Source organism: Schistocerca piceifrons, unplaced genomic scaffold (genome assembly GCF_021461385.2).
Source record: "Schistocerca piceifrons isolate TAMUIC-IGC-003096 unplaced genomic scaffold, iqSchPice1.1 HiC_scaffold_444, whole genome shotgun sequence".
Lineage (NCBI taxonomy): Eukaryota > Metazoa > Arthropoda > Insecta > Orthoptera > Acrididae > Schistocerca > Schistocerca piceifrons.
The window spans coordinates 80,092-97,728 of record NW_025728672.1 but is presented as its reverse complement, the minus strand read 5'-3'; the positions used below and the strand labels follow the sequence as shown (position 1 = coordinate 97,728).

At 50.9% G+C, this 17,637-nt stretch overlaps 25 non-coding genes across 25 annotated transcripts; 5 read left to right on the top strand and 20 right to left on the bottom strand.

Moving 5' to 3' along the window:
- Positions 1-380: 380 nt before the first annotated feature.
- Positions 381-453, bottom strand: Trnak-uuu. Its single transcript has one exon. It is a non-coding gene; the product is annotated as a tRNA-Lys (tRNA).
- A 296-nt stretch (positions 454-749) lies between these two features.
- On the bottom strand, positions 750-821 carry Trnae-uuc. The gene has a single exon. It is a non-coding gene; the product is annotated as a tRNA-Glu (tRNA).
- A 308-nt stretch (positions 822-1,129) lies between these two features.
- Trnam-cau lies at positions 1,130-1,202 on the bottom strand. The gene has a single exon. It is a non-coding gene; the product is annotated as a tRNA-Met (tRNA).
- A 971-nt stretch (positions 1,203-2,173) lies between these two features.
- Positions 2,174-2,245, top strand: Trnag-ucc. Its single transcript has one exon. It is a non-coding gene; the product is annotated as a tRNA-Gly (tRNA).
- A 276-nt stretch (positions 2,246-2,521) lies between these two features.
- Positions 2,522-2,603, bottom strand: Trnas-aga. Its single transcript has one exon. It is a non-coding gene; the product is annotated as a tRNA-Ser (tRNA).
- Positions 2,604-2,742: 139 nt separating this feature from the next.
- Positions 2,743-2,815, bottom strand: Trnak-uuu. The gene has a single exon. It is a non-coding gene; the product is annotated as a tRNA-Lys (tRNA).
- A 296-nt stretch (positions 2,816-3,111) lies between these two features.
- Positions 3,112-3,183, bottom strand: Trnae-uuc. The gene has a single exon. It is a non-coding gene; the product is annotated as a tRNA-Glu (tRNA).
- Positions 3,184-3,491: 308 nt separating this feature from the next.
- Positions 3,492-3,564, bottom strand: Trnam-cau. Its single transcript has one exon. It is a non-coding gene; the product is annotated as a tRNA-Met (tRNA).
- Positions 3,565-4,536: 972 nt separating this feature from the next.
- Trnag-ucc lies at positions 4,537-4,608 on the top strand. The gene has a single exon. It is a non-coding gene; the product is annotated as a tRNA-Gly (tRNA).
- A 275-nt stretch (positions 4,609-4,883) lies between these two features.
- On the bottom strand, positions 4,884-4,965 carry Trnas-aga. Its single transcript has one exon. It is a non-coding gene; the product is annotated as a tRNA-Ser (tRNA).
- A 119-nt stretch (positions 4,966-5,084) lies between these two features.
- On the bottom strand, positions 5,085-5,157 carry Trnak-uuu. The gene has a single exon. It is a non-coding gene; the product is annotated as a tRNA-Lys (tRNA).
- A 296-nt stretch (positions 5,158-5,453) lies between these two features.
- On the bottom strand, positions 5,454-5,525 carry Trnae-uuc. The gene has a single exon. It is a non-coding gene; the product is annotated as a tRNA-Glu (tRNA).
- A 308-nt stretch (positions 5,526-5,833) lies between these two features.
- On the bottom strand, positions 5,834-5,906 carry Trnam-cau. The gene has a single exon. It is a non-coding gene; the product is annotated as a tRNA-Met (tRNA).
- Positions 5,907-6,878: 972 nt separating this feature from the next.
- Trnag-ucc lies at positions 6,879-6,950 on the top strand. Its single transcript has one exon. It is a non-coding gene; the product is annotated as a tRNA-Gly (tRNA).
- A 275-nt stretch (positions 6,951-7,225) lies between these two features.
- Trnas-aga lies at positions 7,226-7,307 on the bottom strand. Its single transcript has one exon. It is a non-coding gene; the product is annotated as a tRNA-Ser (tRNA).
- A 119-nt stretch (positions 7,308-7,426) lies between these two features.
- Trnak-uuu lies at positions 7,427-7,499 on the bottom strand. Its single transcript has one exon. It is a non-coding gene; the product is annotated as a tRNA-Lys (tRNA).
- A 6,003-nt stretch (positions 7,500-13,502) lies between these two features.
- Positions 13,503-13,575, bottom strand: Trnam-cau. The gene has a single exon. It is a non-coding gene; the product is annotated as a tRNA-Met (tRNA).
- Positions 13,576-14,548: 973 nt separating this feature from the next.
- Trnag-ucc lies at positions 14,549-14,620 on the top strand. Its single transcript has one exon. It is a non-coding gene; the product is annotated as a tRNA-Gly (tRNA).
- A 276-nt stretch (positions 14,621-14,896) lies between these two features.
- On the bottom strand, positions 14,897-14,978 carry Trnas-aga. The gene has a single exon. It is a non-coding gene; the product is annotated as a tRNA-Ser (tRNA).
- Positions 14,979-15,097: 119 nt separating this feature from the next.
- On the bottom strand, positions 15,098-15,170 carry Trnak-uuu. The gene has a single exon. It is a non-coding gene; the product is annotated as a tRNA-Lys (tRNA).
- Positions 15,171-15,466: 296 nt separating this feature from the next.
- Positions 15,467-15,538, bottom strand: Trnae-uuc. The gene has a single exon. It is a non-coding gene; the product is annotated as a tRNA-Glu (tRNA).
- A 308-nt stretch (positions 15,539-15,846) lies between these two features.
- Positions 15,847-15,919, bottom strand: Trnam-cau. The gene has a single exon. It is a non-coding gene; the product is annotated as a tRNA-Met (tRNA).
- A 971-nt stretch (positions 15,920-16,890) lies between these two features.
- Positions 16,891-16,962, top strand: Trnag-ucc. The gene has a single exon. It is a non-coding gene; the product is annotated as a tRNA-Gly (tRNA).
- A 275-nt stretch (positions 16,963-17,237) lies between these two features.
- Positions 17,238-17,319, bottom strand: Trnas-aga. Its single transcript has one exon. It is a non-coding gene; the product is annotated as a tRNA-Ser (tRNA).
- A 119-nt stretch (positions 17,320-17,438) lies between these two features.
- Positions 17,439-17,511, bottom strand: Trnak-uuu. The gene has a single exon. It is a non-coding gene; the product is annotated as a tRNA-Lys (tRNA).
- Between the last annotated feature and the right edge of the window lie 126 nt (positions 17,512-17,637).

Genomic DNA, 17,637 nt, shown 5'->3' with positions numbered 1-17,637 from the left:
GACTTGTCAAATTCGAAACACAGAGTACATTTCCTTGGGAACAACCTGGACGACATATCCACTTATTAAACGGTCGAGACCGCTAACACAAAACGTCACAAAACACTAAAAGTGAACTGACGGAAGCACAATACAGCAAATCTAGCAAACAACGTAAACAAAGAAAGTAGTCACGGCTTGCACACGCTATTGCGGAGCGAAGGCACAACACGTGCGACCTGCACGGCGTCGCAAGCGGAACTACCACTCGGCCACGGCTGCTCGTAACCCAAGTTTCCCTGGGTCTGCGCAGAATGTTGACAGGAAACGAACTCCGTGCACTGATTACGGCAGGGCTACCATCGCTACGAGACGAGCCATTACGGAAACGTTAAAATCTTCGCCCGGACAGGGACTTGAACCCTGGACCCTTAGGTTAAAAGCCTAATGCTCTACCGACTGAGCTATCCGGGCTCACGCTCGTTGTGGATGGAGCGGCTGCAAGCAATGTAAATAACTGGAACGCGTGTGTAGGCGTACTACGGTAATTTCTGGCTTCTGGCGCAACTGGCGACTTCACCGACTTCCCACTGACGCTGGTAGCAGCCCAACAACGGACCAGTGCCTCTTCTCCCTTTATTCCGGTGCCGACAGTAATTGCATCATGTGCCTGTTTTCCCCGATTACGTTCGGTCGAAGCTTCGGAAGGTGGGCGACAAACGACAGTTCGAAGGCCAAAACATGGAGCGTTGTGTGCGCAAAAACTTCCGTTCCGGTACCGGGAATCGAACCCGGGCCTCCTGGGTGAAAGCCAGGTATCCTAGCCACTAGACCACACCGGATTTGCTTGATAAGCGTCAGCTTTTCTCCGTCTCCTCTCGTATTTCGTGCTGAATCTGGACTCAGTGCAGTTCTCCGTTTGCGAGCATATTTGCGCCTACAGACTGGCATGGCGCACAGCCCGAAATTGACTATTCATTATTTTACTCCTAACAAGGGAAGAGAAAGATCAAAGTTGTACGTTGTCATAATTGGAAATAAACGTATTGACGCTGAGGCGTAGACTCCTTATGGATAACGAACGACAATTAAGTTCGTTCCCTAGCAACAGCAACGCCGTTAATTCAGCCATGATGTACAGCAAATTAAATGCCCTGGGTGAGGATCGAACTCACGACCTTAAGATTATGAGAATTACGCGCTACCTACTGCGCTACCGAGGCACGTTGCAAGTAACGTTACAGAAAACTTGGTAAGTCTCTCATATTAGAGATAGACAGTTCGCGCTTTCTCAAGAATCTGTTGTGTTGCTACACGTGCTTTCCCTACTTGCTAGATTAAACTGCTGCCGCAGCTTTTTCAACGGAACGCAGCACTGCCCGAGGTTACAGTACATCGCCCTTGCGGCACCTGAACACAGCGGCCTGTTGGGACAGGCCGACGTCAGAGTTCAGAAATAGCATGCGACCGTTCAAGTACGGTCTATTGCGTGCTGCGTGTATGGTTCCTCTCACAGCGAATCCTGCTATACATTCCTGAGGCTGACGCAGCTCAGGCGAGGAATCGGCGCGGCAGCATTATAGCGAGAACAGCAGAACGATGCACCGGCCGGGAATCGAACCCGGGCCGTCCGCATGCTAAGCGAGCATTCACCAATTTTTTTTTTTTTTTCTTCTCATTTCTTTCGTTGCATTTGTTGGGGGCGGACGTCCGATGGCGCCCGTTCAAGTTCATCGTTGACTCGGTCTTTTATTACAGAGGGCAGATAACTCTCAGACCGAACACGCTGAGCTATCGTGCCGGCAAGCCTTAAGATTATGAGACTTACGCGCTGCCTACTGCACTACTGAGGCACATGCCATTGAACCAGCGATGCTCGTCGAGCTGCCCGAGCACTTTTCTGCAGGGGAAAGTGGGATTGCCACCCAGCGACGTCGGATACAACCGAAAAAACTGCTACACACGCGGAGTGCTCCACTACACTGCCTTAAAACGAATGCTCATCTCTATCGTGTGAGTAACCTTGCGGCCGCGGCGACTAGTCTTGCCCAAAGACGCAGCGTGCGTGGAGGCGCTACCCGAATGCGTGTGGATGCACCCTCCTACCTCGAAAAGCGCCTGCAGCTACCATCACCGTGGGCCGCTGCTGGCGGGCAGGAAGGCGACACAGCGGGGCGTTGCGAGCAGCGGCTGTGCGGTGGTGGTGTAATGGTGAGCATAGTTGCCTTCCAAGCAGTTGATCCGGGTTCGATTCCCGGCCACCGCAAGTGGCGCTAGTTTTTTTCGTATGAGTATGTGAGCCGCGTGCTGTTAAATGAAGGTTTTTTTCGTCGTAGCTCCACGCAGACCATCCTGTAGTATGTCCCGACTTGTCCCGACTTTGCTCGGCTGACGCGAAAGCTGACGCTTGGAATTCGCCCTTATCAAAAGGACAGGCACTATAAACGGCTGTGAGAGGCGAGGTGTGGAGAGGTACCAAAACGACAGGCAATCTGCGAAATTTTCTGCTCGTTGTTCTTAAACAAAAAAAAGAAAAATCCGACGCAGTCGGTAGGACTCGAACCTACGCTCCCAGAGGGAATCTGATTTCTAGTCAGACGCCTTAACCACTCGGCCACGACTGCTCGTAACCCAAGTTTCCCTGGAATCGTGAAAAATCCAACCGGTCTGCGCAGAATGTTGACAGGAAACGAACTCCGTGCACTGATTACGGCAGGGCTACCATCGCTACGAGACGAGCCATTACGGAAACGTTAAAATCTTCGCCCGGACAGGGACTTGAACCCTGGACCCTTAGGTTAAAAGCCTAATGCTCTACCGACTGAGCTATCCGGGCTCACGCTCGTTGTGGATGGAGCGGCTGCAAGCAATGTAAATAACTGGAACGCGTGTGTAGGCGTACTACGGTAATTTCTGGCTTCTGGCGCAACTGGCGACTTCACCGACTTCCCACTGACGCTGGTAGCAGCCCAACAACGGACCAGTGCCTCTTCTCCCTTTATTCCGGTGCCGACAGTAATTGCATCATGTGCCTGTTTTCCCCGATTACGTTCGGTCGAAGCTTCGGAAGGTGGGCGACAAACGACAGTTCGAAGGCCAAAACATGGAGCGTTGTGTGCGCAAAAACTTCCGTTCCGGTACCGGGAATCGAACCCGGGCCTCCTGGGTGAAAGCCAGGTATCCTAGCCACTAGACCACACCGCATTTGCTCGATAAGCGTCAGCTTTTCTCCGTCTCCTCTCGTATTTCGTGCTGAATCTGGACTCAGTGCAGTTCTCCGTTTGCGAGCATATTTGCGCCTACAGACTGGCATGGCGCACAGCCCGAAATTGACTATTCATTATTTTACTCCTAACAAGGGAAGAGAAAGATCAAAGTTGTACGTTGTCATAATTGGAAATAAACGTATTGACGCTGAGGCGTAGACTCCTTATGGATAACGAATTACAATTAAGTTCGTTCCCTAGCAACAGCAACGCCGTTAATTCAGTCATGATGTACAGCAAATTAAATGCCCTGGGTGAGGATCGAACTCACGACCTTAAGATTATGAGACTTACGCGCTACCTACTGCGCTACCGAGGCACGTTGCAAGTAACGTTACAGAAAACTTGGTAAGTCTCTCATATTAGAGATAGACAGTTCGCGCTTTCTCAAGAATCTGTTGTGTTGCTACACGTGCTTTCCCTACTTGCTAGATTAAACTGCTGCCGCAGCTTTTTCAACGGAACGCAGCACTGCCCGAGGTTACAGTACATCGCCCTTGCGGCACCTGAACACAGCGGCCTGTTGGGACAGGCCGACGTCAGAGTTCAGAAATAGCATGCGACCGTTCAAGTACGGTCTATTGCGTGCTGCGTGTATGGTTCCTCTCACAGCGAATCCTGCTATACATTCCTGAGGCTGACGCAGCTCAGGCGAGGAATCGGCGCGGCAGCATTATAGCGAGAACAGCAGAACGATGCACCGGCCGGGAATCGAACCCGGGCCGTCCGCATGCTAAGCGAGCATTCACCAATTTTTTTTTTTTTTTTCTTCTCATTTCTTTCGTTGCATTTGTTGGGGGCGGACGTCCGATGGCGCCCGTTCAAGTTCATCGTTGACTCGGTCTTTTATTACAGAGGGCAGATAACTCTCAGACCGAACACGCTGAGCTATCGTGCCGGCAAGCCTTAAGATTATGAGACTTACGCGCTGCCTACTGCACTACTGAGGCACATGCCATTGAACCAGCGATGCTCGTCGAGCTGCCCGAGCACTTTTCTGCAGGGGAAAGTGGGATTGCCACCCAGCGACGTCGGATACAACCGAAAAAACTGCTACACACGCGGAGTGCTCCACTACACTGCCTTAAAACGAATGCTCATCTCTATCGTGTGAGTAACCTTGCGGCCGCGGCGACTAGTCTTGCCCAAAGACGCAGCGTGCGTGGAGGCGCTACCCGAATGCGTGTGGATGCACCCTCCTACCTCGAAAAGCGCCTGCAGCTACCATCACCGTGGGCCGCTGCTGGCGGGCAGGAAGGCGACACAGCGGGGCGTTGCGAGCAGCGGCTGTGCGGTGGTGGTGTAATGGTGAGCATAGTTGCCTTCCAAGCAGTTGATCCGGGTTCGATTCCCGGCCACCGCAAGTGGCGCTAGTTTTTTTCGTATGAGTATGTGAGCCGCGTGCTGTTAAATGAAGGTTTTTTTCGTCGTAGCTCCACGCAGACCATCCTGTAGTATGTCCCGACTTGTCCCGACTTTGCTCGGCTGACGCGAAAGCTGACGCTTGGAATTCGCCCTTATCAAAAGGACAGGCACTATAAACGGCTGTGAGAGGCGAGGTGTGGAGAGGTACCAAAACGACAGGCAATCTGCGAAATTTTCTGCTCGTTGTTCTTAAACAAAAAAAGAAAAATCCGACGCAGTCGGTAGGACTCGAACCTACGCTCCCAGAGGGAATCTGATTTCTAGTCAGACGCCTTAACCACTCGGCCACGACTGCTCGTAACCCAAGTTTCCCTGGGTCTGCGCAGAATGTTGACAGGAAACGAACTCCGTGCACTGATTACGGCAGGGCTACCATCGCTACGAGACGAGCCATTACGGAAACGTTAAAATCTTCGCCCGGACAGGGACTTGAACCCTGGACCCTTAGGTTAAAAGCCTAATGCTCTACCGACTGAGCTATCCGGGCTCACGCTCGTTGTGGATGGAGCGGCTGCAAGCAATGTAAATAACTGGAACGCGTGTGTAGGCGTACTACGGTAATTTCTGGCTTCTGGCGCAACTGGCGACTTCACCGACTTCCCACTGACGCTGGTAGCAGCCCAACAACGGACCAGTGCCTCTTCTCCCTTTATTCCGGTGCCGACAGTAATTGCATCATGTGCCTGTTTTCCCCGATTACGTTCGGTCGAAGCTTCGGAAGGTGGGCGACAAACGACAGTTCGAAGGCCAAAACATGGAGCGTTGTGTGCGCAAAAACTTCCGTTCCGGTACCGGGAATCGAACCCGGGCCTCCTGGGTGAAAGCCAGGTATCCTAGCCACTAGACCACACCGCATTTGCTCGATAAGCGTCAGCTTTTCTCCGTCTCCTCTCGTATTTCGTGCTGAATCTGGACTCAGTGCAGTTCTCCGTTTGCGAGCATATTTGCGCCTACAGACTGGCATGGCGCACAGCCCGAAATTGACTATTCATTATTTTACTCCTAACAAGGGAAGAGAAAGATCAAAGTTGTACGTTGTCATAATTGGAAATAAACGTATTGACGCTGAGGCGTAGACTCCTTATGGATAACGAATTACAATTAAGTTCGTTCCCTAGCAACAGCAACGCCGTTAATTCAGTCATGATGTACAGCAAATTAAATGCCCTGGGTGAGGATCGAACTCACGACCTTAAGATTATGAGACTTACGCGCTACCTACTGCGCTACCGAGGCACGTTGCAAGTAACGTTACAGAAAACTTGGTAAGTCTCTCATATTAGAGATAGACAGTTCGCGCTTTCTCAAGAATCTGTTGTGTTGCTACACGTGCTTTCCCTACTTGCTAGATTAAACTGCTGCCGCAGCTTTTTCAACGGAACGCAGCACTGCCCGAGGTTACAGTACATCGCCCTTGCGGCACCTGAACACAGCGGCCTGTTGGGACAGGCCGACGTCAGAGTTCAGAAATAGCATGCGACCGTTCAAGTACGGTCTATTGCGTGCTGCGTGTATGGTTCCTCTCACAGCGAATCCTGCTATACATTCCTGAGGCTGACGCAGCTCAGGCGAGGAATCGGCGCGGCAGCATTATAGCGAGAACAGCAGAACGATGCACCGGCCGGGAATCGAACCCGGGCCGTCCGCATGCTAAGCGAGCATTCACCAATTTTTTTTTTTTTTTTCTTCTCATTTCTTTCGTTGCATTTGTTGGGGGCGGACGTCCGATGGCGCCCGTTCAAGTTCATCGTTGACTCGGTCTTTTATTACAGAGGGCAGATAACTCTCAGACCGAACACGCTGAGCTATCGTGCCGGCAAGCCTTAAGATTATGAGACTTACGCGCTGCCTACTGCACTACTGAGGCACATGCCATTGAACCAGCGATGCTCGTCGAGCTGCCCGAGCACTTTTCTGCAGGGGAAAGTGGGATTGCCACCCAGCGACGTCGGATACAACCGAAAAAACTGCTACACACGCGGAGTGCTCCACTACACTGCCTTAAAACGAATGCTCATCTCTATCGTGTGAGTAACCTTGCGGCCGCGGCGACTAGTCTTGCCCAAAGACGCAGCGTGCGTGGAGGCGCTACCCGAATGCGTGTGGATGCACCCTCCTACCTCGAAAAGCGCCTGCAGCTACCATCACCGTGGGCCGCTGCTGGCGGGCAGGAAGGCGACACAGCGGGGCGTTGCGAGCAGCGGCTGTGCGGTGGTGGTGTAATGGTGAGCATAGTTGCCTTCCAAGCAGTTGATCCGGGTTCGATTCCCGGCCACCGCAAGTGGCGCTAGTTTTTTTCGTATGAGTATGTGAGCCGCGTGCTGTTAAATGAAGGTTTTTTTCGTCGTAGCTCCACGCAGACCATCCTGTAGTATGTCCCGACTTGTCCCGACTTTGCTCGGCTGACGCGAAAGCTGACGCTTGGAATTCGCCCTTATCAAAAGGACAGGCACTATAAACGGCTGTGAGAGGCGAGGTGTGGAGAGGTACCAAAACGACAGGCAATCTGCGAAATTTTCTGCTCGTTGTTCTTAAACAAAAAAAGAAAAATCCGACGCAGTCGGTAGGACTCGAACCTACGCTCCCAGAGGGAATCTGATTTCTAGTCAGACGCCTTAACCACTCGGCCACGACTGCTCGTAACCCAAGTTTCCCTGGGTCTGCGCAGAATGTTGACAGGAAACGAACTCCGTGCACTGATTACGGCAGGGCTACCATCGCTACGAGACGAGCCATTACGGAAACGTTAAAATCTTCGCCCGGACAGGGACTTGAACCCTGGACCCTTAGGTTAAAAGCCTAATGCTCTACCGACTGAGCTATCCGGGCTCACGCTCGTTGTGGATGGAGCGGCTGCAAGCAATGTAAATAACTGGAACGCGTGTGTAGGCGTACTACGGTAATTTCTGGCTTCTGGCGCAACTGGCGACTTCACCGACTTCCCACTGACGCTGGTAGCAGCCCAACAACGGACCAGTGCCTCTTCTCCCTTTATTCCGGTGCCGACAGTAATTGCATCATGTGCCTGTTTTCCCCGATTACGTTCGGTCGAAGCTTCGGAAGGTGGGCGACAAACGACAGTTCGAAGGCCAAAACATGGAGCGTTGTGTGCGCAAAAACTTCCGTTCCGGTACCGGGAATCGAACCCGGGCCTCCTGGGTGAAAGCCAGGTATCCTAGCCACTTTTTTTTTTTTTTTTTTTTTTTTTTTTTTTTTTTTTTTTTTTTTTTTTGAAGCAGACACACTACCACTCGAACGAATATATCTATTGAAAAAAAAATATTAAAGAATATCCACCACACAGCCACTTCAAAAGAAGTACAGTACTGAAATTAAAATCCTAAAACATGACTATATAATATAGACTGCTTACTGAAATAAAGGTTAAAACACGAAAACTTCAGTCCTGGTGTAGAGAAGAAACATACATAAAGGCGGCAAATCCAGAAACAGTATAAAAGAAAATGGCTCACACAGGTGACCTTAGCCAACACCCTCTCTTTCAAATGTCAGGCTAAGCATATTGGCAAAATCATCTCGGAGGCCTGGCAATCGCAAGCGCTGCCAGTAAGCAGTAAGCATGTACTGCCGAAACGCTAGGTGTCCATCCTCTTCATGACAACTGTTGACAAAATGTACGAAATGGCCAATCAACCACATGACGGTATGGAGCTTCGTCTGCGGAAAAAAGGAAGAATCGGGCCGGACGATGATGTCAATAGTATAAGCGGCTTCAGCAGACCTAGTGACAAAAGCAAGTTGTTTCCTGAGCCAACGCCAATTAGCAAGGTGCCCACAGCAGGTGAATCGATGTTCAAGGGTATCCAGGAGACCACACCGAGTACAGGTGTCCGTGTCAGAAAGACCAATACGGTGCAGTCGTACATTGGTGGGAACCAAATTATTTATTACCCTATACCACGTGGACGCCACGGCCATAGAGTGGATCGGCAGACTAACGTTCTTCCAGACGTTCCTCCAGGACACGGATGGAGACGCCAGTTCTATTGGATTGGGACTGGCCAGCCCCTCCCAGCGGGCAATCAAGCCCTTGGTCGTTGGCACCGGTCGCCGCAAGAAGACGTCACCGAGGTAACTCACCGCAATGTAAAATTCCCGAATGTGTTTCAACTTAAAATTTAGGCGTCCGACATCGACAGGTGGAGCAAGGCTCGCCGGACGCACAACAGTAAAAAGCCTGGATGTAATTGAAGTCACTTCTTGCGTAACAATTAGAGTCGTTCGGCGGACGTACAAAGCAGACGCCTTGCGAGTAATGTCAGAGAGGCCCAAGCCTCCGGAGAGACGCGATTTCGTCATTACCTCGTAACGTAACTTGAATAGATGGCCCTTCCATATAAACCTGCTAGACAATTGGCGCAACCTTTTCGCCACCATCACGGGAAGTGGGAACAGCTGAGCAACATAATAAGCTTTACATAGGACGTAGGTGTCTAAAATTCTGACTTTTTGCAAAATGGTAGCAGAGCGCTGCTCATGGACCATCAGAGCCCCCTGTATCTTCTCGGTGACAGATTTCCAATTGAGAGCCGCCATTTTTAGAGGACACCGATCAATGATAATCCCCAAGGACGTATGGCGAGCGACAAAAGTGGCCCAAGGGACGTCAGCATCGCGAAATCCTCGAATATCAAGGAACTTACATTTACCCTGATTGAGACGCGCTCCAGAGACACGACAGTATGCATCAACTGCCCCTTTCAACAACGGGATATCATCTCGTTGACGGAGGAGAACAACGACATCATCGGCATATGCCTTAACCGAGAGCTTCCCACCAGAGAGGGACATACCCTGAAGCTTGAGAGCAATAGTCCGAAGCAGCGGTTCCAGGGACAAAACGAATAAAGACATAGAGAGCGGACTACCCTGAGGCACTCCGCGGCGGATAGCAATGGGCGGCGTCAGCTGCCCATTGACTGACACCCGAGCTGTTATTCCCCTATACAAATTGCCAAGAACACCACGTGATGAAGCGTTAAAACCTATTGTACCTAAAACACGATCTAAAAACACATGACTGACGTGATCAAAAGCCTTATAAAAATCAAGGAAGGCAAAGGCACAATGTACGTTTGTAACCGCCGCAACCGAGACAACATCCCGATATTCGGCTACTGGTGTCAGAATAGATCTATCATGAAAACAACATTGATGTGCACCAATCACACCCCGAAGCAGAGAAGACAACCGGCTATTGAGCGCTCTAGCAGCTGTCTTATAGTCAAAATTCAGCAATGTGAGCGGACGAAGATTGGCAGCAGATAGACGACCAGAGGACTTCGGAATTAAAACAATTTTCCCTACTTTAAAATCGGCAGGCACATCCATCCCCCTGACAATCTCATTTAAAATCTGCGTAAAAATGCCACCCAAAAGAGGCCAAAAACGGAGATAAAATTCTTTAGGCAGGCCGTCTGGACCCGGCGATTTACTGGACGGAGAGCGAGCAATAAAATCGAAAACATCATCTACCTGGAACTCCCGGAGAAATTCGCCGTTCGCGTCAGGCGCGATCGTCGCAGTTAGATCCCCAAAGACATCATCCGAAAGAGACTCACCAGAATCATCGGCAGAATAGAGACTAGTGTAATACTGATGAAGAGCACGAACCATTTCCTCCTGTGCACTAAGCTGTCGCCCATCATCCACCGTAAGAGAAGAGATGAAGGAGCGACGACGACGAGTCTGATGCCGTAGCAGGTGGTACAAGGATGTCAGTTCACCTTCAACAAGAGAGTGAGGTTTCGACTTAACTCGCAGACCATCCATCTGTCGTCGTTTAAGGCTCAAGAGCTTGGCTTTAATACGACGAACATCATGGATCCGCAGTGGAGAGGTACCCGCCGCGTCATATAGTTCACGCAGGACAGAGTAGTAATATTCATACGTGTTCTTAAAATCACGCGTCCTAGCAGCACAGTAGAAAATCAAAGTCTGACGAATCTTGGGCTTGGCAAACGCAGTCCACCAAACCAGCAAGGAGGGGTATCGCGGGACAGAGCGAAGACATCGCTCCCACACGCCACTTATAACATCATCCATAGCACTGTCGGCAAGGTGGGAAACATTTAACATCCACTGGGAACGATAAAGTTTTGCAGGTTGGCGACTAAGATTTACAGTTGCAGTAAAAGCACAATGGTCAGAAAAACTAGTAGGAATAACATCGACAGAAAGAATTTTATCACATAAAAAATCAGATAAATAGAATCTGTCGAGTCTACTGCATGAGGACGCGGTAAAAAACGTATATTTCACCAGGGTTGGATATTTGTGTTCCCAAACATCACGCAGATGCATCGTACGAACTAAGTCATGTAAATCACGGCAATAATTAAAATTGGGGGACTGGTCTGCAGGGCGTAAAACACAATTAAAATCGCCTCCGAGCAGGAGACTCCGAGGACTCTGGCGCAAAAGATAAATAAGCTCTTCTTTATAAAAGCGCGATCGAGCCACAGTGTGACCCGAACCAGAGGGGGCATACAAAACAACGAGGCGGAGATCAAAAAGACGACAACCAATCCCACGGCCAGAGTCAAGGAATTCAATGTCAGTAATAGGAATGCCCTCTCGAAAGAAAAGAGCAGTTCCTGTTGAATATTCCGGCGCGACATTAAAAACAGTTTGAAATCCAGGTAGAGAGAGATCAGAAAACAACACTTCCTGCAAAAACACTACGTCCGCACAGGCGTCGTAAATAAACTGCCGCAAAGAGGCAATGCGAACGTCGGACTCAATACGGTTAACATTTAAGGTAAGAAAGGTGTATGCTTGAACCATAGAGAGAAAAGCGAGAAAACAAATCACCTACACCGACGCACCAGCGTCACAGTCCATAGCAGGGGTGACGGAGGCATCCGAGGGAGGGGGACTGCTACCCCGTTCCGCGGATCCCTTACGTTTCGGTTTTTTACGAACAGCATTAACGTTCGGCTGAACGCGTAACTTGCGTCGGCTGACGGGCAAGGAAGCTTCAGCCGCCGGTGACGTAGGAGGGTCAAGTTCTGTATCCGACACCACCCGCGCCGGTCCACATGCGGGATCGGGGGTCGCGGGGGAAACATCCGACAAAACGGAATGGTCAACACCTGCACTAGCTTCCGGCAAACATGGACTGCACGGAGGCGAAACGTGAGCGGGAAGGTCCGAGGCCGCAGAGTTGGAAGGAAGCGGAGCAGCTCCGCTGGCAGAGGTATGGGGCAGCGAAGCAGGAAGTTGTCGCGGCTCCACTTGTTGTGACATCGAAGTCGGTTCGGAAGACGGCGCCAACAGGCCCGACCGACGACCCGACCCGAGAGAAGCTGCGTCGGAGGCCGGAGGGGCGCCAGCAGCCGCCACCGGAACCGCTACCTCAGGAGGGCAGGGAGCAGCTACAGTACACAGTGGCTCGGAGGATGCCGGTCGCTCGGACTGGGGCATCTCAGGGAGATCCTCATCCGTACTATTTCCATCGTGTGGGCGACGCCTCTTATTATTCAAAAGTGGCACACCCACCTGAGGGACAGACGGAACAACATCAGATTTAGCACGCAAAGGAGGAAAATCTGTATCAGCGGTGCGCAAAACCTGTGGAGGGGCGCTACTACCACTGGACTGTGCTACACCAAGAGCAGAACCACCTGCAACGAGGTCAGCGACCGTTAACTTGCGACGCTGTTCGAGAGAATTTTTTAAAACAAAAACTCTCCGCGGACAGTCGGTACGTACGTGACCACTTTCATTGCACAAAAAACAGGTGCCAACCTGACCACTATATGTTACATGGACACGATATCCACCGATCTGCAGGTGAGATGGAATATTCTGCTTAACGTGCATTTCGACTGAACGAATACCACTGTAACATTGCAGGCGATGTTGGCTTAACCAGCGTTCAAGGCGAATGCTCTTTACATCACCATACTTCTGTAGACCCTCCTTAAGATAGACATTATCTACCTCCGGTGGAAGGTTGTAAACACGAACATTGGTATACGTGATGGAAGCATTGGAAAGCAGCACGGTACTTACAGAATCATCCCGATGCCGAAAGAGAACTTGATGACCATATTTAGAAAGAATTTTATCAACCTGAAGTGGGTCCATAAACTTAACAAAGAAAACATACAGTTCGGTATCAAAATAAGCAGTGTGCACCTGATCCGAATGAACACCAAAGGTATCTACCAACCAATCATGAATCTCAAGAGAACTAGGTTGCACATGGCGGGTTGACTTGTCAAAAGCAAAACTAACTGTAGCCTGACGAGGAATAACCTGGGACGACATTTTCAAAATATGCGGTCGAAACCGCTACACAAAAAAAAAAAAACACTGAAATACGGACAGAAAGTAACACAAGGTACGAAACAACGACGGAGAAACACTCTCAGAAGTTGCAACACAACACGTAACAAAAACGATAGTCCACTATACGTAACGCTACGGCGGAGCGGAAGACTAGGCACGTCCACACTGCACGGCGTCTAAAGCGGAAATGCCACTAGACCACACCGGATTTGCTTGATAAGCGTCAGCTTTTCTCCGTCTCCTCTCGTATTTCGTGCTGAATCTGGACTCAGTGCAGTTCTCCGTTTGCGAGCATATTTGCGCCTACAGACTGGCATGGCGCACAGCCCGAAATTGACTATTCATTATTTTACTCCTAACAAGGGAAGAGAAAGATCAAAGTTGTACGTTGTCATAATTGGAAATAAACGTATTGACGCTGAGGCGTAGACTCCTTATGGATAACGAACGACAATTAAGTTCGTTCCCTAGCAACAGCAACGCCGTTAATTCAGCCATGATGTACAGCAAATTAAATGCCCTGGGTGAGGATCGAACTCACGACCTTAAGATTATGAGAATTACGCGCTACCTACTGCGCTACCGAGGCACGTTGCAAGTAACGTTACAGAAAACTTGGTAAGTCTCTCATATTAGAGATAGACAGTTCGCGCTTTCTCAAGAATCTGTTGTGTTGCTACACGTGCTTTCCCTACTTGCTAGATTAAACTGCTGCCGCAGCTTTTTCAACGGAACGCAGCACTGCCCGAGGTTACAGTACATCGCCCTTGCGGCACCTGAACACAGCGGCCTGTTGGGACAGGCCGACGTCAGAGTTCAGAAATAGCATGCGACCGTTCAAGTACGGTCTATTGCGTGCTGCGTGTATGGTTCCTCTCACAGCGAATCCTGCTATACATTCCTGAGGCTGACGCAGCTCAGGCGAGGAATCGGCGCGGCAGCATTATAGCGAGAACAGCAGAACGATGCACCGGCCGGGAATCGAACCCGGGCCGTCCGCATGCTAAGCGAGCATTCACCAATTTTTTTTTTTTTTTTCTTCTCATTTCTTTCGTTGCATTTGTTGGGGGCGGACGTCCGATGGCGCCCGTTCAAGTTCATCGTTGACTCGGTCTTTTATTACAGAGGGCAGATAACTCTCAGACCGAACACGCTGAGCTATCGTGCCGGCAAGCCTTAAGATTATGAGACTTACGCGCTGCCTACTGCACTACTGAGGCACATGCCATTGAACCAGCGATGCTCGTCGAGCTGCCCGAGCACTTTTCTGCAGGGGAAAGTGGGATTGCCACCCAGCGACGTCGGATACAACCGAAAAAAACTGCTACACACGCGGAGTGCTCCACTACACTGCCTTAAAACGAATGCTCATCTCTATCGTGTGAGTAACCTTGCGGCCGCGGCGACTAGTCTTGCCCAAAGACGCAGCGTGCGTGGAGGCGCTACCCGAATGCGTGTGGATGCACCCTCCTACCTCGAAAAGCGCCTGCAGCTACCATCACCGTGGGCCGCTGCTGGCGGGCAGGAAGGCGACACAGCGGGGCGTTGCGAGCAGCGGCTGTGCGGTGGTGGTGTAATGGTGAGCATAGTTGCCTTCCAAGCAGTTGATCCGGGTTCGATTCCCGGCCACCGCAAGTGGCGCTAGTTTTTTTTCGTATGAGTATGTGAGCCGCGTGCTGTTAAATGAAGGTTTTTTTCGTCGTAGCTCCACGCAGACCATCCTGTAGTATGTCCCGACTTGTCCCGACTTTGCTCGGCTGACGCGAAAGCTGACGCTTGGAATTCGCCCTTATCAAAAGGACAGGCACTATAAACGGCTGTGAGAGGCGAGGTGTGGAGAGGTACCAAAACGACAGGCAATCTGCGAAATTTTCTGCTCGTTGTTCTTAAACAAAAAAAAAAGAATCCGACGCAGTCGGTAGGACTCGAACCTACGCTCCCAGAGGGAATCTGATTTCTAGTCAGACGCCTTAACCACTCGGCCACGACTGCTCGTAACCCAAGTTTCCCTGGGTCTGCGCAGAATGTTGACAGGAAACGAACTCCGTGCACTGATTACGGCAGGGCTACCATCGCTACGAGACGAGCCATTACGGAAACGTTAAAATCTTCGCCCGGACAGGGACTTGAACCCTGGACCCTTAGGTTAAAAGCCTAATGCTCTACCGACTGAGCTATCCGGGCTCACGCTCGTTGTGGATGGAGCGGCTGCAAGCAATGTAAATAACTGGAACGCGTGTGTAGGCGTACTACGGTAATTTCTGGCTTCTGGCGCAACTGGCGACTTCACCGACTTCCCACTGACGCTGGTAGCAGCCCAACAACGGACCAGTGCCTCTTCTCCCTTTATTCCGGTGCCGACAGTAATTGCATCATGTGCCTGTTTTCCCCGATTACGTTCGGTCGAAGCTTCGGAAGGTGGGCGACAAACGACAGTTCGAAGGCCAAAACATGGAGCGTTGTGTGCGCAAAAACTTCCGTTCCGGTACCGGGAATCGAACCCGGGCCTCCTGGGTGAAAGCCAGGTATCCTAGCCACTAGACCACACCGGATTTGCTTGATAAGCGTCAGCTTTTCTCCGTCTCCTCTCGTATTTCGTGCTGAATCTGGACTCAGTGCAGTTCTCCGTTTGCGAGCATATTTGCGCCTACAGACTGGCATGGCGCACAGCCCGAAATTGACTATTCATTATTTTACTCCTAACAAGGGAAGAGAAAGATCAAAGTTGTACGTTGTCATAATTGGAAATAAACGTATTGACGCTGAGGCGTAGACTCCTTATGGATAACGAACGACAATTAAGTTCGTTCCCTAGCAACAGCAACGCCGTTAATTCAGCCATGATGTACAGCAAATTAAATGCCCTGGGTGAGGATCGAACTCACGACCTTAAGATTATGAGAATTACGCGCTACCTACTGCGCTACCGAGGCACGTTGCAAGTAACGTTACAGAAAACTTGGTAAGTCTCTCATATTAGAGATAGACAGTTCGCGCTTTCTCAAGAATCTGTTGTGTTGCTACACGTGCTTTCCCTACTTGCTAGATTAAACTGCTGCCGCAGCTTTTTCAACGGAACGCAGCACTGCCCGAGGTTACAGTACATCGCCCTTGCGGCACCTGAACACAGCGGCCTGTTGGGACAGGCCGACGTCAGAGTTCAGAAATAGCATGCGACCGTTCAAGTACGGTCTATTGCGTGCTGCGTGTATGGTTCCTCTCACAGCGAATCCTGCTATACATTCCTGAGGCTGACGCAGCTCAGGCGAGGAATCGGCGCGGCAGCATTATAGCGAGAACAGCAGAACGATGCACCGGCCGGGAATCGAACCCGGGCCGTCCGCATGCTAAGCGAGCATTCACCAATTTTTTTTTTTTTTTCTTCTCATTTCTTTCGTTGCATTTGTTGGGGGCGGACGTCCGATGGCGCCCGTTCAAGTTCATCGTTGACTCGGTCTTTTATTACAGAGGGCAGATAACTCTCAGACCGAACACGCTGAGCTATCGTGCCGGCAAGCCTTAAGATTATGAGACTTACGCGCTGCCTACTGCACTACTGAGGCACATGCCATTGAACCAGCGATGCTCGTCGAGCTGCCCGAGCACTTTTCTGCAGGGGAAAGTGGGATTGCCACCCAGCGACGTCGGATACAACCGAAAAAACTGCTACACACGCGGAGTGCTCCACTACACTGCCTTAAAACGAATGCTCATCTCTATCGTGTGAGTAACCTTGCGGCCGCGGCGACTAGTCTTGCCCAAAGACGCAGCGTGCGTGGAGGCGCTACCCGAATGCGTGTGGATGCACCCTCCTACCTCGAAAAGCGCCTGCAGCTACCATCACCGTGGGCCGCTGCTGGCGGGCAGGAAGGCGACACAGCGGGGCGTTGCGAGCAGCGGCTGTGCGGTGGTGGTGTAATGGTGAGCATAGTTGCCTTCCAAGCAGTTGATCCGGGTTCGATTCCCGGCCACCGCAAGTGGCGCTAGTTTTTTTCGTATGAGTATGTGAGCCGCGTGCTGTTAAATGAAGGTTTTTTTCGTCGTAGCTCCACGCAGACCATCCTGTAGTATGTCCCGACTTGTCCCGACTTTGCTCGGCTGACGCGAAAGCTGACGCTTGGAATTCGCCCTTATCAAAAGGACAGGCACTATAAACGGCTGTGAGAGGCGAGGTGTGGAGAGGTACCAAAACGACAGGCAATCTGCGAAATTTTCTGCTCGTTGTTCTTAAACAAAAAAAGAAAAATCCGACGCAGTCGGTAGGACTCGAACCTACGCTCCCAGAGGGAATCTGATTTCTAGTCAGACGCCTTAACCACTCGGCCACGACTGCTCGTAACCCAAGTTTCCCTGGGTCTGCGCAGAATGTTGACAGGAAACGAACTCCGTGCACTGATTACGGCAGGGCTACCATCGCTACGAGACGAGCCATTACGGAAACGTTAAAATCTTCGCCCGGACAGGGACTTGAACCCTGGACCCTTAGGTTAAAAGCCTAATGCTCTACCGACTGAGCTATCCGGGCTCACGCTCGTTGTGGATGGAGCGGCTGCAAGCAATGTAAATAACTGGAACGCGTGTGTAGGCGTACTACGGTAATTTCTGGCTTCTGGCGCAACTGGCGACTTCACCGACTTCCCACTGACGCTGG